Genomic DNA, 20,433 nt, shown 5'->3' with positions numbered 1-20,433 from the left:
TGTTGGTGGGGGGGAAAAGGGGGGGGATCACTCGTGTGCTGTGTGGCCCTGCAGCTTGGCCTTAAAGCTGCAGTGGCCAATTTGGCAATAATTAGCCTGGTCTTTAGGGGGGTTTAACACAGCAGTCCTCAAGTGGTTAAAGTTTAAATTATTCCCTGCCTTTCTTCAGGAAGAATTATTAGAAGGGCCTTTATCTAAGTGCCATCAGTATTATAAGTAACAGACAGGTCTTTCCTGCATTTTCTATGGAATTAGAGTACATGTGTCATGAGTAAAATATAAAGGGTGCACTTACTGATGGCATCAGGAAATAAGGGTGCAGGAGTCAGGAGACCTTACTGATAAAAGGGTGCCACTATTAGTGCCTATTATAAAAGACACGATTTGCAGCAAAGAAGGGAAATTTGGGCGCTCAGCGGCCACCGCTATCGGCCACCTCCAGGGGCCAAAATTTACTTTCGGTCCTGGAAATTTCTGCTTTTATAATGGGAGCAATTTGCATCAACAAAGGCACATTTTGGCGCCCGGGGCCGCCCGATAGAATCATGGGCGCCAAGGCATGCGAATAGGCAACTTGTGGCATTGCATGAATTGCAGTAGTAGAATATCAGTAAATTTACTGATATTCTACTTGCACCAATCTCCTGCGTCCTTTTTTCCAGGCACCTTTTTTACATGTATGCCTTACTGGATTTCATCTACAAATGTTAGCGGACAAGCTGTAAAACTATATTATTTCCCCAATTCCCTCCCTAGAATAAATCTGAAGATGATCAGGTATTTAGCTCATCTGGAGGTGGTGGGTGGTGAGGGGGCATATGGTTTGAAGGTGCCAGTTGTCACAATGAATGCACAACATGCATGGTTTCCCATAGCAACAGAATTTAGATACGCTTATTTGTTACACTTCTTGTTTATGCTATATTCTATTAATTCCCAATCCACTTTTAAGTTGACTGTAAATTGGATTTGTCCCTGTTCTGCAGCTCTTACAACTTTCTTTTGCAGCCACAACAAACTAAGGATATGCAGTTTGGTCCACATACTGCTTGTCACAAGCTCACCTCCCGGTCGGCCCTATGGCATCAGTGGAGGCTATGAATGCTTCCCTGCATGCATGGCAAACAGTAGATCCGATAGACGGGGCGCCTCTCTTTTGTGCTCATATGGCGCTGTTAATGGTTACAATTGGGTATCGCTGCAACCAGTGGATTACATTATTACTAAGAGTAGCCAATGGCTGCTGGGCTTACTAGCAGATCCTTTATAAGTCTGCCTTAAAGTGACACTTAAGCAAAAACAATTATAATTTATTGTATGTGTAGTATGGATAATTAATAGAACATTAGTAGCAAATAAATAAATCTCATATTTTTATTTTTAGTTATATAGCTTTTTTATAACATTGCATCATTCTCAAATATTTACAGTTTTTAAAATTTACACTTTTGTAAATTATGAAACAGAGCAGAGCTAATGACCTTTTGAACTTCCCGTAGTAAAATTTTATCTGAAGTTGTCTTTCACTGTTTCTTTGATATATAATTGCTTCAGAAAATAGCACTGTAGCAAACTAAATTAGTTAGAGAGCTCAGAGAAGCTCTTTTGCATAGATAACAAGTGAGGTGTCTTAACTCTTCCTGTACTTGAAAGAATATGAGACTCATATCTTTGCTACTAATGTTCTATTTCTTAGCTGTACTACACATACAGTTCATTATATCATAAGTTTATTTTTACTTCAGATTCCCTTTAACCTGTGTTTACTTGCCCGTAAAAGCATATAGTTGCTTTTGGGTTACTCTGCTGGGTGTGAGTTTTTGTACATTTCCTTGTTGTGTACGATTATTGCCTGACCTTTGACCTTGTTGTGGATTGCTGCCTGGACCGAACCTTGGAATTATTCCCGACCTGCTCTTGCCTCATCGATTAGTACCGTTAGCTGATCTACCCTGTATGACCCCTGGACTTGTTACTGGATTGGCTATGGTTTATGAATGTGTTCTGCGCTTCTCTGATTGGACTGTCTGTTAGTGTGGTTCTGGAGGTACTATTGCCTTCTCGGCCTTAGTCTCAATACCTTGTGCCCATAAGACCTGGCTGGAACCAAGTGCCCAGACAACGTATTCAGTTATCCCTCGGCTGAGCAGGGATGCGCCACATAGGTTGAAGATTGCGGAGTAGATTAACCTTTTGGGGACCGCCTCTATTAGATCCTACGCCGCACTTGTGGCTGTTCTAGCCTGATGCGGAGTAGGATCTACGCCACCTGCTATTTCTGCTCCCGATGCGATAGTGCGCACCCGAGAGGTGAGATTAAGCTGTCATATGACAGCTGACATCTCCCCTCAGTGATCAGAAGCCATCACGTATGGGTTCTGATCACGTGATCACTATGATTGCCGGCAGACCATAGTGATCACTGTGACAGCTGTGGCGGTGGGGGGGAAGAAGAGGATCCACTCACCTCGCTGCCATTCCCACGACGATCGGCGCTCCCCTCCACTCTGGCCGGCATTCCCGCTTGCTCTGACTTCAGTGCCGGGTCCCGGCTTGATGACGTCATCAAGCCGTGACCTGGAACTGAGCGGCAGTATGAGCAGGGATGCCGGCGAAAGAGGAGGAGTCAACAGCGACTCATCACTGGAGCATGGGAGGTGAGTAAAGGCTGCTGTAAACAGGGGGGACACCTGGCCGCATGGTGGACATGATGCCCAGCAAGTCCCTGCAGGCATCCGGCTGCCTGACCTCCCTTAAACGTGCCCCGGCATGCAAATTTGCCTGATCTTTAAAGGAGATTAGGCGGCCGGTCCCCAAAGGGTTAAGGTCATGGAACTGAAGAAAGGTGAGCAATCCACTAGGCTGCACCCGGCTACTGACTGTCGTTATACAGTAGTAGAACTGTGACCAATGCTATTCTGCTACTTGCTAGCATATATCGGTCTGGCTTAGAGGCGATTGTGCCACACCACCATATCCTTTCTGTAGATCTAACAGCGATTGTTCTCTCATTAAAGACCTTACGCCTGTCGCTGGTATGACCTTAAACAGACAATAATTATTACTCTGGCAACTTAAACAGCACTGCAAAAATGTCATATAAATAAAATATTTTATTAAATTACTCATGCTAAATGGAGAGGTGTTTATTGGCAATGCTAACTAGTTGGAATATTTTAGTTCTGCTTTCAGGGAACATTCTTTGCGTTGATGGTTAATGATGGAAAATGTCTCCCTCCTAACAGACAACACAGTAAAGGAATGTGTCAATGTTCCAGACCCTTCTGGCCCTTACATGGGAATACTTTCTTAATGTGTAAACCCTGGCACACTTTTAATTAGCCTTGTCTGCAAAATACGTTTTTGCTGCATTCTTTTATAATCCTTAAGGAAAGTTAATTTGCAAGTTTCACAATAGATGGAAGAGTTGCATTCTTCATTATCTGATGTCCTTATTGCAGAACACTGCACAAAGTACATCCAATGAAATGCAATGGAATTTATGGCATCTATGAAATGTTATGGGGCATCAAATTCCAAGTCTTGGAATAAAAAAGTGATTTTCAAGAATTACAACTAGACAAATAAGTGTCTTAAAAAACAATGTCAGACTTAGATATCTTAGTACTATGTATGCACTCTCTGTGGGAAAGCTTGCTTTATCTGTGTACAACCTCGCTGACTAACTGATGTCAAACAAATCATTTTTACAATACCTGGTCATTCACCAGCCACTTCCTGTGGCACAGACTTCCACAGCTGCAGGTTGTAACCTTCTCAACCACCAGCGTCTGTGACTCACCCCCTTGCAGTATGTACAAAATAATAACGCTGAGCCAAGCAGCAGCAAAAGCTTCTATTGTTGTTATGTCTTTCAGCTGACTAAACCAGATTAATAAGCTGCAGAAGCCCCATTTCACAAAAGGCATTGCCTAGCCTTTTAGATTTAGATCGGGGTCTTAAAGCATACCTGAAGTGACATGTGACATGATGAGATAAACATATACACATATAGTACTAGCTCTACGTAGAAATCATCTGAAGTCCCTTTTTGTTTTCCAGTACAGCAATAGTTAAAAAAACTAGAGTTGTTATCTACTCAAAAGAGCTGGTCTAAACTTGATGTCGAATTCAGCCTGTTTTTCCAAAAAGTAAATTGAAGCTAAAAGCCTTTTATCTGTCAAGGAGAAGATACAATAATAAGAATTCAGTGCAAGAAAATTTAAAGGGTCATTTTTCTACATCTTATTCAGTTTAAAAGGCAGAGTGGAGATTCTCAACAGTAGCTGTGGCAGTCTGATGCAACCTTAAATATAAAGCTATAAAACTGAAAATTTCTATACCACTAATGTTCTATTTATTATCCACACTACACATACAATTCATTATCTCATAAGTTGATTTTTATTTCAGGTTCCCTTTAAGTCGGATTCTAAGAATCATTTGACACCCTGTATACCATCTTCTTATCGTTGATCTTGAAAATAGCACCCTCAGTGTCAACTTCCAGGTCTTCGCCATATTAGAAGAGCTGACAGTTCCTTTTAAAAAGTCAAAATTGCTTCATTTTTCTGGTAAAGGGGTTTATCAGATATGTTCCTTGCTGACATATAAATATGCCAGGTAAAGCTAGGGATGTTCATTCAGATTTCGCGGAATTGAAATTTCCGAGTGTAACTCGAAAATCGGAAAATGGAACTTGGAAATGGGTACATCAAAAAAGGGCGTCGGGGAAAAAAGGTCGCGGGGTGTAAACGATAAGCAGTAATACCGTTTATAAAAATTCTGTGTTGTATTTCGTTTACAAATAATGTTTTACAAATTCATAAATCATTAAATAATGTGTATGAAATCGCCAAATGGGAAAACGTTAATCTTCCCTGTTTCAAAAGTGAAACTTATAATTACGTTTGTTAAAAAAATGATAATATAGATTTAATCATTATAATTGTATATTATTGTGAATAACCTTCATTTATCGTTTCTTCTTATAATAAAATCTGAAAATATTGTTTATAACGACGATATAAATATAACTACGTTTGTAATAAGTGTTGTAAAACATTATTAAGTATTACTAAAATTTTACTAAAACTATACCTAACCCTGCTCTCACACAGAACCCTCCCTGTACCTATCCCTAATCCCTAGACCCCCCTGGTGGTGCCTAACCCTAACCACCCCCCTGGTGGTGCCTAACCCTAAGACCCCCCTGGTAGTGCCTAACCCTAACCACCCCCCTGGTGGTGCCTAACTCTAATCACCCCCTGGTGGTGCCTAACCTTAAGACCCCCCTGGTGGTGCCTAACCCTAACCACCCCCCTGGTGGTGCCTAACCCTAACCACCCCCCTGGTGGTGTATATTGTACTGTAACTATACCTAACCCTACTCTCACACAAAACCCTCCCTGTACCTATCCCTAATCCCTAGACCCCCCTGGTGGTGCCTAACCCTAACCACCCCCCTGGTGGTGCCTAACCCTAAGACCCCCCTGGTAGTGCCTAACCCTAACCACCCCCCTGGTGGTGCCTAACTCTAATCACCCCCTGGTGGTGCCTAACCTTAAGACCCCCCTGGTGGTGCCTAACCCTAACCACCCCCCTGGTGGTGCCTAACCCTAACCACCCCCCTGGTGGTGTATATTGTACTGTAACTATACCTAACCCTACTCTCACACAGAACCCTTACTGTACCTATCCCTAACCCCTAGACCCCCCTGGTGGTGCCTAACCCTAAGACCTCCCTAGTGGTGCCTAACCCTAACCACCCCCTGGTGGTGCCTAACCCTAACCACCCCCCTGGTGGTGCCTAACCCTAACCACCCCCCTTACTGATCGCTTTATTATGTGGATAATAATGTTTTACAAATAGTGACTGTAAAAAATATATTGCAATTTACGTTACGTACTAATCACTTTATTTTGTGAATAATAATGTTTAACAAACATTAAGGAATACAAATTTTAAATAATTTTATTCTGTGGATAATAATGTTTTACAAATAGTGACTGTAAAAAATATATTGCAATTTATGTTACGTACTGATCACTTTATTTAGTGAATAATAATGTGTTACAAACAGTAAGGGATAACATTTTAAACAATGTTTTAGTTAAATACGATAAATATGTTTAGTATTTTTATAAACGTATTTGTCACGGGCGCATTTTCTAAACTTAAATCATCACAAGCACAGTTATAAAACATTAAAAATCTCCGGGCGCCGTTTCTAAAACAATAATCTCCGGCGCGCTTTTTTCCTGTTCGGCGCCCATTAAACGATATTTATTATGGGAGTGAATAGCGGCGCCCTTTTTGTCCACTAGCTGCCGGCGCCCTTTTTTCCTGTTACTCATGGAAATCGGATTTCGGCAGAAATAATGCATTACTGCAATTTTGTAATTTTATCCCTAGTTCCCTATTACAGAATTTAAAATGAATGGACCTATCAGAGAATGCAGAAAAAAATCAAAAGTATTTGGCCAATCAGAGAATGCAAAAAATGACAAGAAGAGATTACTCGGAAAACTCGGAAATCGGATTTCTGTAGAAATACTGCATTACCACAACTCTGAAATTTTAGCCCAATCACAGAACTCGGAAACATTGGACCATTTAGAGAATGCAGAGTCAATTCAGAAGTATTTGGCCAATCAGAGAATGCAAAAAATGACCCAAAAAAACACTACTCGGAAATCCGAACTCGGAAATCCGTGTAATCGGTAATCGACAATGGCATAAAATTGGAATTTCTGTGGAATCTGAAATTGACATTTCTGATGAGCTTGCCCGCCCTCTTCTTACAGAGCAACATTGTGGCACAGACAGTAATTACCACCTATTTTTAATCGAACCCTACAACTTTCATTAAATAAGTGGCAATTAATGGACCCCAGGACCCAGCACTTTATGCTACCTTATAAGAGGCATTATCTGACATACCGTATTTTTTGGGGTATCTGAATTAAAGTTCATCTATTAATTTGCTGTATCTGATGGGAAATTGTTTAAAAGCTGTATATCTTGTAATCCTGGTGCACAGCTTCATGGCCTAAGTCCAGACAAGAACAAACATTTCTTTGTACGTTGATACCTAACCAGCATATTCCTAGCGGTAACAAAACACTGTAGTCACAAAATTACAAAGATGTCTCCTATAGTGGGTCCGCAACATCCTCTGAGAAGGCCAGCCTCCTGCAGCAAATGAAATTGGGCTTGAATTCAACGTATACAATCTAGATAAGCCAGGTATATGCAGGTTAGTTCTGCATCTGCTTTATGGTGGAGAAAAGGATGCTGCAGACTGTTAGACACAGCACTGGTCTCTGAGTCTAGATGTTCAGCTCCCATCATGCTTTGCAATATAGCAATAGCAAGACTTGCACCACTGTAGTACATTCAGTGAACATTAACCAACAGTGTAAAAAAAAATGTGTGTTGAACTTTATAAGCCAAAAAAGACAACAATGTTGGCATTGTAGATGTAAATTTAAAATTTTAGATTTTGCTTTAAAGAGAACCCAAGGTGGTGTGTAAAAAATTAACATACTGATGTAGCTCACCCTCCGGATATTGCTGAGCCACTTCACGCTGCTCACCATCGCTCTGTTCGTCCATGAAGACGAAGAAGAAAAAGTCCAAGATGGCCGCAACTCCAGATGTACTTCCGGGGGTTACGGCACATGCTCAACTACAGTGCACAAGAAGGCCTGAGCTTTGGGCATGCTCACTAGCTCCTTTCATGCAGTTTTTTTGTCAAGGCACAAACGGAGTGTGGGGAAGAGGCGGTGAAGGGGCTTTCCTGACGCCTGAGAGGGTGCTCTGCAGTAGTCTCTCTTAGGCACAGGACATCTCTTCTGTGTCACAAATGTCGACATTCTCTGTGTCTCACTAACATGCCTCTGTGTCCAAATCAGGGCTGACATTCCACCTCAGGTACACGTTAGATACAGGGACAAACATTAAAAACAAATGTGTTTTCCTACTTTTCATTGCCCATACAGTTACCGTTACCATATTTTCTTTTGTGCAGAAGTGATATTGTCTGTTTACAAATTGCAAGTTCCCAAAGTACAGTTTATCTGCTCTGAATGCCATCATGGCATTTTACTGTATAGCTGCTATACTTATATATTGTAATGTATCCAGTGATCACTTCTCAGCTCTCTCTGGTTCTACGGTGTGTGCAGTTCATTGTCAGCACTCTGCTGGCTGGAAACTAATTGTAGCAAACAAAGGAATGTTAATAAATAATAATGTTATTACCTCTTTGGATGTGGACAGAAGTTTAAAGAGCTATCCATTGAAGAACAAAGTGCTGTGTTTAACTTTTTGAATGCTGTTCTGCTACAATTAGATTTTATGCCGTAAACAATCTTTTAGAACAAAGAGAAAAATGCTGAGTTTCATACCATTTTAAAGAACTAGCTTGCTTTACCATACCCAGGAAAAAATGTCTTGTCTGATTAAAATATAACAACAGTAAAATAAAGCAGCTATTAAGGTTATTTGTAAATGGGATGTATTATTGTGTGTGGATTAGTGTTAGCAGCAGTGTGCCACAGGGATCAAACACTGGAAAGTTCTCTTCATATCTTTTATGACTTGATGGAATAATGATGTCACTGTTTTGCAACTGTAGCGAGAGGTAGGTGGAAGCTGCCCTATTTATTTCCTTTTAAACAATACCAGTTGCCTGGCTATCCCGCTGATCCTCTGCCTCTAATACTTTTAGTCATAGACCCTGAACAAGCATGCAGCAGATCAGATGCTTCTGACATTATTGTCAGATCTGACAAGATTGATGCATGCTTGTTACTGGTGTGGTCCGGACGCTACTGTAGCCAAACAGAATAAGATCAGCAGGGCTGCCAGGCAACTGGTATTGTTTAAAAGGAAATAAATATGGCACCCTCCACCTATCTCTCGCTACAATTGACCATTAATGCATGTTATGGGCCTGGTTTGCAGTGGCGTAGCTACAAACCTCTGGGCCCTGATGCGGAATCTGGATGTGGGCCCCCCTCCCAGCAACACTCGACGCACACAAATCCCTATAGCCAGCTATAGGTCCCTTCAGTATAGGTAGCCAGGCATAGGTAAGCCAGTATAGTTGCCCCCGGTATAGGTTAGCCAGGTAGGTGCCTCCAGCATAGGTAGCCAGTATAGTTGCCCCCAGTATAGGTAAGATAGGCAGGCACCCCCGGTATAAGTTAGATGGGTAGGTGCCCCCAGTACAGGTTAGCTAGGTGGGTGCCTCTAATATAGGTAGCCAGAATAGTTGCCCCCATCATAGGTTAGATAGGTAGATGCCCCCAGTATAGGTTAGTTAGGTAGGTGCCTCCAATATAGGTAGCCAGTATAGTTGCCACCTGTATAGGCTAACTAGGTAGGTAGGTGCCCCCAATACAGGTTAGATAAGTAAGTGCCCCCAGTATAGGTTAGATAGGTAGCTGCCCCCCAGTATAGGTTAGATAGGTAGGTGCCCCCCAGTATAGGTTAGATAGGTAGGTGCCCCCCAGTATAGGTTAGATTAGGTAGCTGCCCTCCAGTAAAGGTTAGATTAGATAGCTGCCCCCCAGTATAGGTTAGATTAGGTAGCTGCCCCCCAGTATAGGTTAGATTAGGTAGCTGCCCCCAGTATATAGTTAGATTAGGTAGCTGCCCCCCAGTATTGGTTAGATTAGGTAGCTGCCCCCCAGTATTGGTTAGATTAGGTAGCTGCCCCCCAGTATAGGTTAGATTAGGTAGCTGCCCCCAGTATAGGTTAGATAAGGTAGCTGCCCCCCAGGATAGGTTAGATTAGGTAGCTGCCCCCCAGGATAGGTTAGATTAGGTAGCTGCCCCCCAGGATAGATTAGATTAGGTAGCTGCCCCCCAGGATAGGTTAGATTAGGTAGCTGCCCCCCAGGATAGGTTAGATTAGGTAGCTGCCCCCCAGGATAGGATAGGTAGGTGCCCCCCAGGATAGGATAGGTAGGTGCCCCTTAGGATAGGTTAGATTAGGTAGCTGCCCCCCAGTATAGGTTAGATTAGGTAGCTGCCTCCCAGTATAGGTTAGATTAGGTAGCTACCCCCCAGGATAGGTTAGGTAGCTGCCCCCCAGGATAGGTTAGGTAGCTGCCCCCCACGATAGGTTAGGAAGCTGCCCCCCAGGATAGGTTAGGTAGATGCCCCCCACGATAGGTTAGGTAGCTGCCCCCCACGATAGGTTAGGTAGCTGCCCCCCACGATAGGTTAGGTAGCTGTCCCCCAGGATAGGTTAGGTAGCTGCCCCCCAGGATAGAATAGGTAGGTGCCCCCCAGGATAGGTAGCTGCCCGCCAGGTTAGGTCAGGTTAGGTAGGTGCCCCCACCCCAATAATGGAGGGGGGAGCCTCAGCCGCGGGGAGGGAAGCCCGACCTCTCCCTCCCTTCCTCTCCCCGGGCTCCCCCCTCGAAATTCTGAGTGAGCGTGCAGGGTAGCGGCGCTATACTAAACTACTCACCTCCGTCCCAGGTTCCAATCGTCGCTGGTCTCCTCCCGCTCCACATAGATGCTGATACACACGCTGCGTCAGCGTGTACGCAGCGTGTGTATCAGCATCTATGCGGAGCGGGAGGAGACCAGCGACGATTGGAACCTGAGACGGAGGTGAGTAGTTTAGTATAGCGCCGCTACCCTGCACGCTCACTCAGAATTTCGAGGGGGGAGCCCGGGGAGAGGAAGGGAGGGAGAGGTCGGGCTTCCCTCCCCGCGGCTCCGGCTCCCCCCTCCATTACAGCGCACACCCTCAGGGCAGCGAGCGGCACAGGCAGCACGGGCCTGGAAACGGGTATGGGCCCCCCGGGCCCCTCCCCCGCCTCTTCAGGAGCCGGGCCCGGTCGCGAAGGCGACTGCTGCGACCCCAGGCCCTACGCCCATGCTGGTTTGTAGTAACAGCATTACATGTTATGCATTCAGAGAAATAAAGCTGAGTCAAGTAAATACAAAAGAGGATATGGGAGCCTTGGTGAATAATACAATATGCAGCAGCACTCAGTGTTAAAGGACAACCAAGTTGACATGTGACATGATGAGATAGACATGTGTATGTACAGTGACAAGCACACAAATAACTAGGCTGTGTTCTTTTTTCTGCCTGAAAGAGTTAAATGTCAGGTATGAATGTGACAGTTTCTGTCCTCGTGGGGACCAGGTTGGATTGGGTCAGGCTAACCCTCACTGATAAGGAATTACAGCCATAAAACACTTTCCTGTCTGTAAATGGCTTCTGAGAGCAGGGAATAGATAAAAAGGGTCAATAATTCATAGATTTGAACTCTAGCATACTTCATTGAAGCTGTCATTGAGCAGAGACAATGAAACAGTAAAAACTTAAAAACTAGATTTAAATATACAACAAAACTATGGGATATCTAAAAAGGTCATTTTTAGGAGAAGGATAGATATATCGCTTTGAGTCCTATGGGAGAAAAGCGCTTTACAAATGTTATTGTATTGTATTGTATTGTATAATTGTTTTCCTCATAAGTTTATTTTCACCTCAGATGTCCTTTAAGTAGAAAATCCAGATAAATTTGTGTGCTGAAGAAAAAGCAAGATAAAAATGTGCCACCGTATAAGGCCCGGTTCACATTGGCGGTCGACGTCCGGAATCGCCGTGCCGGAGCCGGACCGCATGCGGAACGGACGCACGACATAGCAATGAAAGTCTATGCTTCCGTTCACATGCGTCCGTTCCGTCCGGATTGGAGCCGGACCGGATCCGGACTCCGGCGTAAGACCCAACATGCGCTATTTTTTGGTCCGGCTCCTCCGGCTGACGTATCCGGAGCGGAGCCGGACTGTTGCATCCGGCCAATAGAAACCAATGAGAAACGGAGAGCGCACAACACACTGGCTATAAAAACCGGACGTTCTACCCCACTTCCTATGCGTATTGTAGCGGCGATTTTGGATGGGGACACATGGGCAAGCATTTTGGAGTGGAGCAGCAGTGACTTTAAACGTGCTGGAGATGTTGGCAGTATGTCGGAGGTGGAGGTGAGTGCTAAACAGCGGAGGGCCTGATTCCACAGGTCCACCTTCTGCTGACCTCCCAGACCCCAACATTTTTATTTTATTTCTACTATCTTTTGCCAAACGGATCCAGATCGCATCCTGATGAACACCTGATGCAACCTGACCGGATCCGGATCCGGTCAGGTCATCCGGTCCGTTTGGCAGAGAACCGCAAGTGTGAACGGGGCCTAAATCTCTTGTGAGTTAACATATGAATTCTTAAAGTGAACCGAGCACCTTTTTTTCACTCAGGACATTTCTATAGCACATGAAAAATGTATGCCGACTATCTGTTTCATTATTAAAATAAACTTTAATTTTACCTTGTATTTTACATTCAAAGTTGTTAAATTGGCCTGTTTGAGCAGACCTGCCGACCGTCCCCATCCGCAGAAAGTTCAGTAACCTCTAATTGTTTTATTGCGCTAATTACCAAGAGGTAAACCATGCCTTTCATCAGCAAAGAGGGTGAATAATTAGGAGTGTGTTTTCAAAGCCATGCTTTGAAAACACACTCCTAATTATTCACCCTCTTTGCTGATTAAAGGCATGGTTTACCTCTTGGTAATTAGCGCAATAAAACAATTAGAGGTTCCTGAACTTTCTGCGGATGGGGACGGTCGGCAGGTCTGCTCAAACAGGCCAATTTAACAACTTTGAATGTAAAATACAAGGTAAAATTAAAGTTTATTTTAATAATGAAACAGATAGTCGGCATACATTTTTCATGTGCTATAGAAATGTCCTGAGTGAAAAAAAGGTGCTCGGTTCACTTTAATGAGTAGAGTTCTGTGCCCCATACCATGGGAACAACATAGCATCGGAGTTGGTTCAGTACCAAGCTCCTTAAATAATTATAAGGATGATTTTTAGATTATAGTTTTAATGAAGAAAGCTAGCCTTACAGGTAATGTGTTTTCTAGAAAATAACAGGCTTCTCCCACCAAAATGCTTGGACAGGACCTGCTGGGTTGGATACATTAGAGGGACTCAGAGCTGGAATGGTATGGTGTATAAAGATATAGGAAGCTTCTGGGCTATCCAAAGGTTGCCTTCCCACTACCGAGGTCAGTATTAATATGCAGTATCTATTTTTGATTTTTTTTGTTGGGGGGGGGGTGATTACTTTAAAAAATGCCAAAGTCCCTTTGGCTTCTGTGAAAAACATTGGCAGTAGCTGTTAGAAACAATATGACAGGGTCAGAAGGGGGGAGTGTCAGGCTTGTCTGGTCAATAACCACAGGTCAGACTGTATGCTCATATGACTGACTCAGAGCCCAGCCTGTAACACCTGCGCAAACTCCTGCCTAACACAATACTACAATAAACCCTGCAGGTAGATGTAGCATGCAGTTTGACAGATAGCTAATCACCAGACAACCTGATAATTATTGGCAATGCAATACTGGGCACAGTATATATGAATATACAAGATAGTCACCTGAGGCCTAGTGGATGAGGCTATCCAGACGAGTGAGCCAAGTAGCAGAAGTGCCAGGGGTTCCTGGTGACAATGAGGGAGTGCAGATAGGCACTTTCCAGAGATAGCGTAGTCGAGGCAGGCCGAAGTCAGTCCAGGCAGAGTTCATGCAAATCTGTATCCAAGCAAAGGTCAATCCAGGCGGCAAGACAAGCCTAGTCGAGGTACAAAGCAAGGTTGGCAATGGCAACAGGAATCAACCAGAGGTTAAGCGTGGTCAGGATACAAGGCAATAGTCAGCAACAGGAATCAGTCAGAGGTTAAGCGTGTTCAGGATACAAGGCAATAGTCAGCAACAAAAATCTATCAGACAGTGAGCACTACCCAGCAACTAGCCAAAGCTAATGCTATCACAGGCGGTGACTGGGGGCACTCACTAAGTTTAAATACCAGGACTAACCAATCAACAAAAGCAGAAAAGAAAAGAAACCAATTGAAATCCAGTGTGTCAGCTGATCAGCTGACACGCAAGCAGGGAAGTCAGTGTCACTGTTTACATCGGCGGAGTTCGTACTGCAAGTGCGTCCTCTACCTGTCCAATGAGATCTGAGAAGCCTCCTGTGCTCCAGTGGCATCAGCGGCTCACCGAGACCCGAAAGTAGGAGCTGACGCCCGGGTCTCGGCATTCCGCCACTTACCAGGTACATACCTTACAGGAAGGAGTTCAGGCGGAGTCCAGTTCCCTGATGGGTAGGAATGGGCTGAGCCAGGTGTGGTCAAGCTTTCTATAACTGTCCATTCTAGCTTGACAGTATTAAATGCAGAATTGTTTTTGCACCATGTTTCATTTTGAGAATGTGATACAGGGATTAGAGAAATGTGAACCTGCTTGAGCAAGGTTTTATCCAATCCTTATCCCAATATGCTGTAATTTGTGGTTCTGATAACATTGAGGACTTGGCTATTCGTTATTTTATCAAAATCTTACAGTGGTGCATAGCCAAACTTTTATTTAAAGTATATATATATATATATATATATATATATATATATATATATATATATATATATATATATATATATATATATATATATATATATATATATATATATATACACACACAAGCCTCTGATCTGGCACATGGCGTTGGGTTTCTTTACATGTGGAAGAGTGACACATGTAAGTAGGTGGTTTTAATTTGGCTGTCAGTGTATATATATCAGTCAGTGAAAAGATGGCAGGAGCAAGTTATCGGGTGATAGTGTTAGCAGTAATAGGGGAGAGGGTTAGTGTTAGGAGTAGGTAGGGTAGGTAGGTAAGTGTTAGGAAAAGGTAAGGATAGGGTAGCGTTAGATGCAGGTAGTGGTAGGTTAGAGTTAGGAAAAGGTAGGATTAGGTTAGTGTTAGGAGTAGATAGAGGCAGGGCTGGCCTTAGGTTTCACAGCGCCCTGTGCAAAGCCTGATTTTGGTGCGCCCCCCCCCCCCCCCACACACACACACACACACACACACGCACACAATTCACCTTTTCTCCTAGGAAAGTCTTTCCCAACCTTTTTTGAAGTTTGACACATCATGCCAAATGCTCAGATCTCCGTGACACGCAGGGCCGGATTTGTACTTTTCTCCGCCAAGGCCCACTATCACCAGCCTTCCCTGAAGAAATTATCCCAACCAAGACACACACATGCATGAGCACACCTTATAATTCCAGCAAGAGCAGCTGGGTTGCCCAGTGTAGGTAGCCAGATCTCCCTCCTTTCTGTATAGGTAGCCAGTGATGTCCCCCCTCCGTAAAGTTAGCCAGATGCCTCACCCCCCTTTAAAGAGAATCTGTATTGTTAAAATCGCACAAAAGTAAACATACCAGTGCGTTAGGGGACATCTCCTATTACCCTCTGTCACAATTTTGCCGCTCCTCGCCGCATTAAAAGTGGTTAAAAACAGTTTTAAAAAGTTTGTTTATAAACAAACAAAATGGCCACCAAAACAGGAAGTAGATTGATGTACAGTATGTCCACACATAGAAAATACATTCATACACAAGCAGGCTGTATACACCCTTCCTTTTGAATCTCAAGAGATCATTTGTGTGTTTCTTTCCCCCTGCTGCTATCTTCCACTGAAGTGTCAGGCTGTTTATTCCTGCAGAGTGCAGACAGCTCTGCCTGTATGTAATTCCTCAGTATGTGAAAACCCAGCCAGCTCAGAGGGGGATTTATCCAGCTTGTAAAAGATAAGAGAGAAGCTGCCCTAATCTAAATAATACACAGGCAGTGTGCAGAGAGGGGCCTGGAGGGGGGGAGATGCATCTCAAAATCACAACACTGAAGAACTTGGCAGCCTTCCAGACACAGGCCTGACAAGTCTGACAAGAGAGAGATAAGTTGATTTATTACAGAGATGGTGATAGTAGAACGTGCTGCAGTAAGCCAGAACACATTAGAATAGCTTTTGGAACTTGTAGGATGATAAAAAACAGGATGCAATTTTTGTTACGGAGTCTCTTTAAGTATAGGTAGCCAGATGTTAGTGAAGTAAACAGAGGAAAGTGTAGTAAACTGGAGGCTATCCATTATAGGTAGCCAGATGTTCCCCTACAGTATAAGTAGAACATGCCTCCCCTTCAGTATAGGTAACTCCCCTTCTGGGCTCACACACACACACAGACACACACACACACACACACACACACACACGATAGAGGAATAGATAATATATGGATGGACAGACAGACAGATATATATACATTGAGAGTGAGAGAGAGCGCGAGAGAGACACAGATATAGGGATGGATAGATGGGGGGGGGGGGGGGATAGAGAGAGAGAAACATAGAGGGGGGGAGGGTGAGAAAGAGGGAGGAGGGAGGTCGAGAGAGAGGGAGAGAGAGAGATATAGGGATGGATGGATGGATAGATAGACAGGATATAGGAATAGATAATATAGGGATGGACAGACAGATTTTATATATGTATATGTATATATATATACATATATATATGTATATATATATGTGTGTGTGTGTGTGTGTATATATATATATATATATATATATATATATATATATATATATATATATATATATATATATATATATATATATATATATATATACACACACACACATAGAGAGAGATAGGGATGGATGGATGCGGAGGTAGAGAGACAGACAGATATAGGGATGGATGGATAGAGAGAGACAGACAGATATAGGGATGGATGGAGGGAGGGAGGGAGAGAGAGAGAGGAGGCAGAGACCGAGAGAGGGGGGGGGGAGAGAGAGAGAGGGCAAGAGAGACAGGGAGATATAGGGAGGGATGGATGGATGGGAGGGGAAAGAGAGACAGAGAGAGAGAGAGAGAGGGGAGGAAAAGAAAGAAAGAGAGAGAGAGAGTGTGTATGTAACAGACTTGTTGACTGCCGCACAAAGTCCGGTCCATTAGGGCTCCATTTCCTCCATGTAAAGCCCCCTGAGTCACTCACCTGCCTCTGTGCTGAAGTCCCCCTTGCTTGCGGTTTGCTGTGCTCCCCGGCATTCTGGGGGAGCTGGGGCGATGTGCTCCTGTCACACAGACCTGTCAGCTGCAACAAGTTCCCCTCTCCTGGTGGCTCCCTCCATCCCCGGCACTCAGACTGTCAGCCCTGTAGTTCAGCAGTGGGTGGCCCAGCAGCATTGATGACATAGCGAGTGAAGCCGCTGTATACTTCAAATACAGGAAGTGCTCATTCAGAAAAGTAGCACTTCCTGCATTTGAGGTACACAGCGCCACCATTGGGCTCCCTCTGTCATCACTGCTGCCGATTCGCCCATGGCTGAACTACAGGGCTGACAGTGAGTGCCGGAGATCGGAGGGAGCCACGAGTGAGGGGAATAGAAAGCCCTGCACATGCGCCCTTGGAAGCCGGCGCCCTGAGCGACCGCTTCGGTCGCTCAGGTCAAACGCCAGCCGTGGATAGAGGGAGAGATAGTGTGAGTGGAAGGTCAGGCAAGGTGATAGTAGAATAGTGGTAAAATTATCGCTATTCTACTATCGGCATTATCCAGCGCCAATAATAGAATAGCGTACGTCAAAAAAGGGCGTCGGAAAAAAAGGGCGCGGGGTGTAAACGATAAGCATTAATAGCGTTTATGAAAATATTGTTCTGTGTTTCGTTTACAAATAATGTTTTACAAATTTATAAATCATTAAATAATGTGTATGAAATCGGCAATTGTGAAAACGTTAATCTTCCCTGTTTCAAAGTGAAACTTATAATTACGTTTCTTAAAAAAACGATAATATATGTTTAATCGTTATAATTGTATATTATTGTGAATAACCTTCATTTATCGTTTCTTCTTATAATAAAATCTGAAAATATTGTTTATAACGATGATATAAATATATTTACGTTCGTAATAAGTGTTGTAAAACATTAGTAAGTATTACTAAAATGTTACTAAAACTATACCTAACCCTACTCTCACACAGAACCCTCCCTGTACCTATCCCTAATCCCTAGACCCCCTGGTGGTGCCTAAACCTAAGACTCCCCTGGTGGTGCCTAAACCTAAGACCCCCTGGTGGTGCCTAACTCTAAGACCCCCCTGGTGGTGCCTAACCATAACCACCCCCCTGGTGGTGTATATTGTACTGTAACTATACCTAACCCTACTCTCACACAGAACCCTCCCTGTACCTATCCCTAACCCCTAGACCCCCCTGGTGGTGCCTAACCCTAAGACCCCCCTGGTGGTGCCTAACCCTAAGACCCCCCCTGGTGGTGCCTAAACCTAAGACCCTCCCTGGTGGTGCCTAAACCTGAGACCCACCTGGTGGTGTATATTGTACTGTAACTATACCTAACCCTACTCTCACACAGAACCCTCCCTGTACCTATCCCTAACCTCTAGTCCCCCCTGGTGTTGCCTAACCCTAAGACTCCCCTGGTGGTGCCTAAACCTAAGACCTCCCTGGTGGTGCCTAAACCTAAGAACCACCTGGTGGTGCCTAAACCTAAGACCCCCCTGGTGGTGCCTAAATTTAAGACCCCCTGGTGGTGCCTAAACCTAAGACCCCCCTGGTGGTGCCTAAACCTAGGACCCCCCCTGGTGATGCCAGGGGCGTAGGGCCTGTGGTCGCAACGGTCGCCACGGCGACCGGTGCCCGGCTCCTGAAGAGGCGGGGGAGGGGCCCGGGGGGGCCCATGTCTTTTTGTAGTGCCCGTGCGGCCCATGCGCGATATTGGGAGGGGGAAGCCGCAGCCGCGGCGAGGGCAGCCCGACCTCTCCCTCCCTTCCTCTCCCCGGGGCCCCCCCTTCATATGCAGAGTGCGCGGCGCACGGAAGCGCTGTAGCAGGCAGAACTCACCTCCGTCCCTGCGTTCCAAGCGCCGCTGATCTCCTCCCGCTCTGGCTGTATAGATGCTGATACACACTGCTTCCGGCTAAACAGGAAGCAGTGTGTAACAACATCTATGCAGCCAGAGCGGGAGGAGATCAGCGGCGCTTGGAACGCAGGGACGGAGGCGAGTTCTGCCTGCTACAGCGCTTCCGTGCGCCGCGCACTCTGCATTTGAAGGGGGGGGGGGGGGCCCGGGGAGAGGAAGGGAGGGAGAGGTCGGGCTGCCGGCACCTACCTAATCCTGGGGGGGCACCTACCTAATCCTGGGGGGCAGCTACCTACCTAATCCTGGGGGGGCAGCTACCTATCTATCCTGGGGGGGGCAGCTACCTACCTAACCTATCCTGGGGGGGCAGCTACCTCCCTAACCTATCCTGGGGGGGGCAGCTACCTACCTAACCTATCCTGGGGGGGCAGCTACCTACCTAACCTATCCTGGGGGGCAGCTACCTACCTAATCTATCCTGGGGGGGCAGCTACCTACCTAACCTATCCTGGGGGGCAACTACCTACCTAATCTATCCTGGGGGGCAGCTACCCACCTAACCTATCCTGGGGGAGCAGCTACCTACCTAATCTATCCTGGGGGGCAGCTACCTACTCTAATCTATCCTGAGGGGCAGCTACCTATTCTAATCTATCCTGGGGGGCAGCTACCTACTCTAACCTATCCTGGGGGGCAGCTACCTACTCTAACCTATCCCGGGGGGCAGCTACCTACTCTAACCTATTCTGGGGGGCAGCTACCTACTCTAACCTATCCCGGGGGCAGCTACCTACTCTAACCTATTCTGGGGGGCAGCTACCTATTCTAACCTATCCTGGGGGCAGCTACCTAATCTAACCTATCCTGGGGGAAAGCTACCTAATCTATCCTGGGGGGCAGCTACCTAACCTATACTGGGGGGCACCTACCTCATCTAACCTATACTGGGGGGCAGCTACCTAATCTAACCTATACTGGGGGGCACCTACCTATCTAACCTGGGGGCACTTACTTGTCTAACCTGTATTCGGGGCACCTAGCTAGCCTATACAGGTGGCAACTATACTGGCTACCTATATTGGAGGCACCTACCTAACTAACCTATACTGGGGGCACCTACCTATCTAACCTATGCTGGGGGCAACTATTCTGGCTACCTATATTAGAGGCACCCACCTAGCTAACCTGTACTGGGGGCACCTATCTATCTAACCTATACCGGCGGCGCCTGCCTATCTAACCTATACTGGGGGCAACTATACTGGCTACCTATGCTGGAGGCACCTACCTGGCTAACCTATACCGGGGGCAACTATACTGGCTTACCTATGCCTGGCTACCTATACTGGGGGGACCTATAGCTGGCTATATGGATTTGGATATGTGTGTGCGTCGGGTGTTGCCAGGGGAGGGGAGCTGTTGTTGCCGTGGGGGGGGGGGGGCCCACATCCAGATTCCGCATCGGGGCCCAGAGGTTTGTAGCTACGCCACTGGGTGATGCCTAACCCTAAGACCCCCCTGGTGGTGCCTAACCCTAACCACCTCCCTTAGTGATCGCTTTATTATGTGGATAATAATGTTTTACAAATAGTGACTGT

Source organism: Hyperolius riggenbachi, chromosome 6 (assembly GCF_040937935.1).
Source record: "Hyperolius riggenbachi isolate aHypRig1 chromosome 6, aHypRig1.pri, whole genome shotgun sequence".
Lineage (NCBI taxonomy): Eukaryota > Metazoa > Chordata > Amphibia > Anura > Hyperoliidae > Hyperolius > Hyperolius riggenbachi.
The sequence above is the reverse complement of the archived record's forward strand: the minus strand, read 5'-3'. Positions refer to the sequence as shown.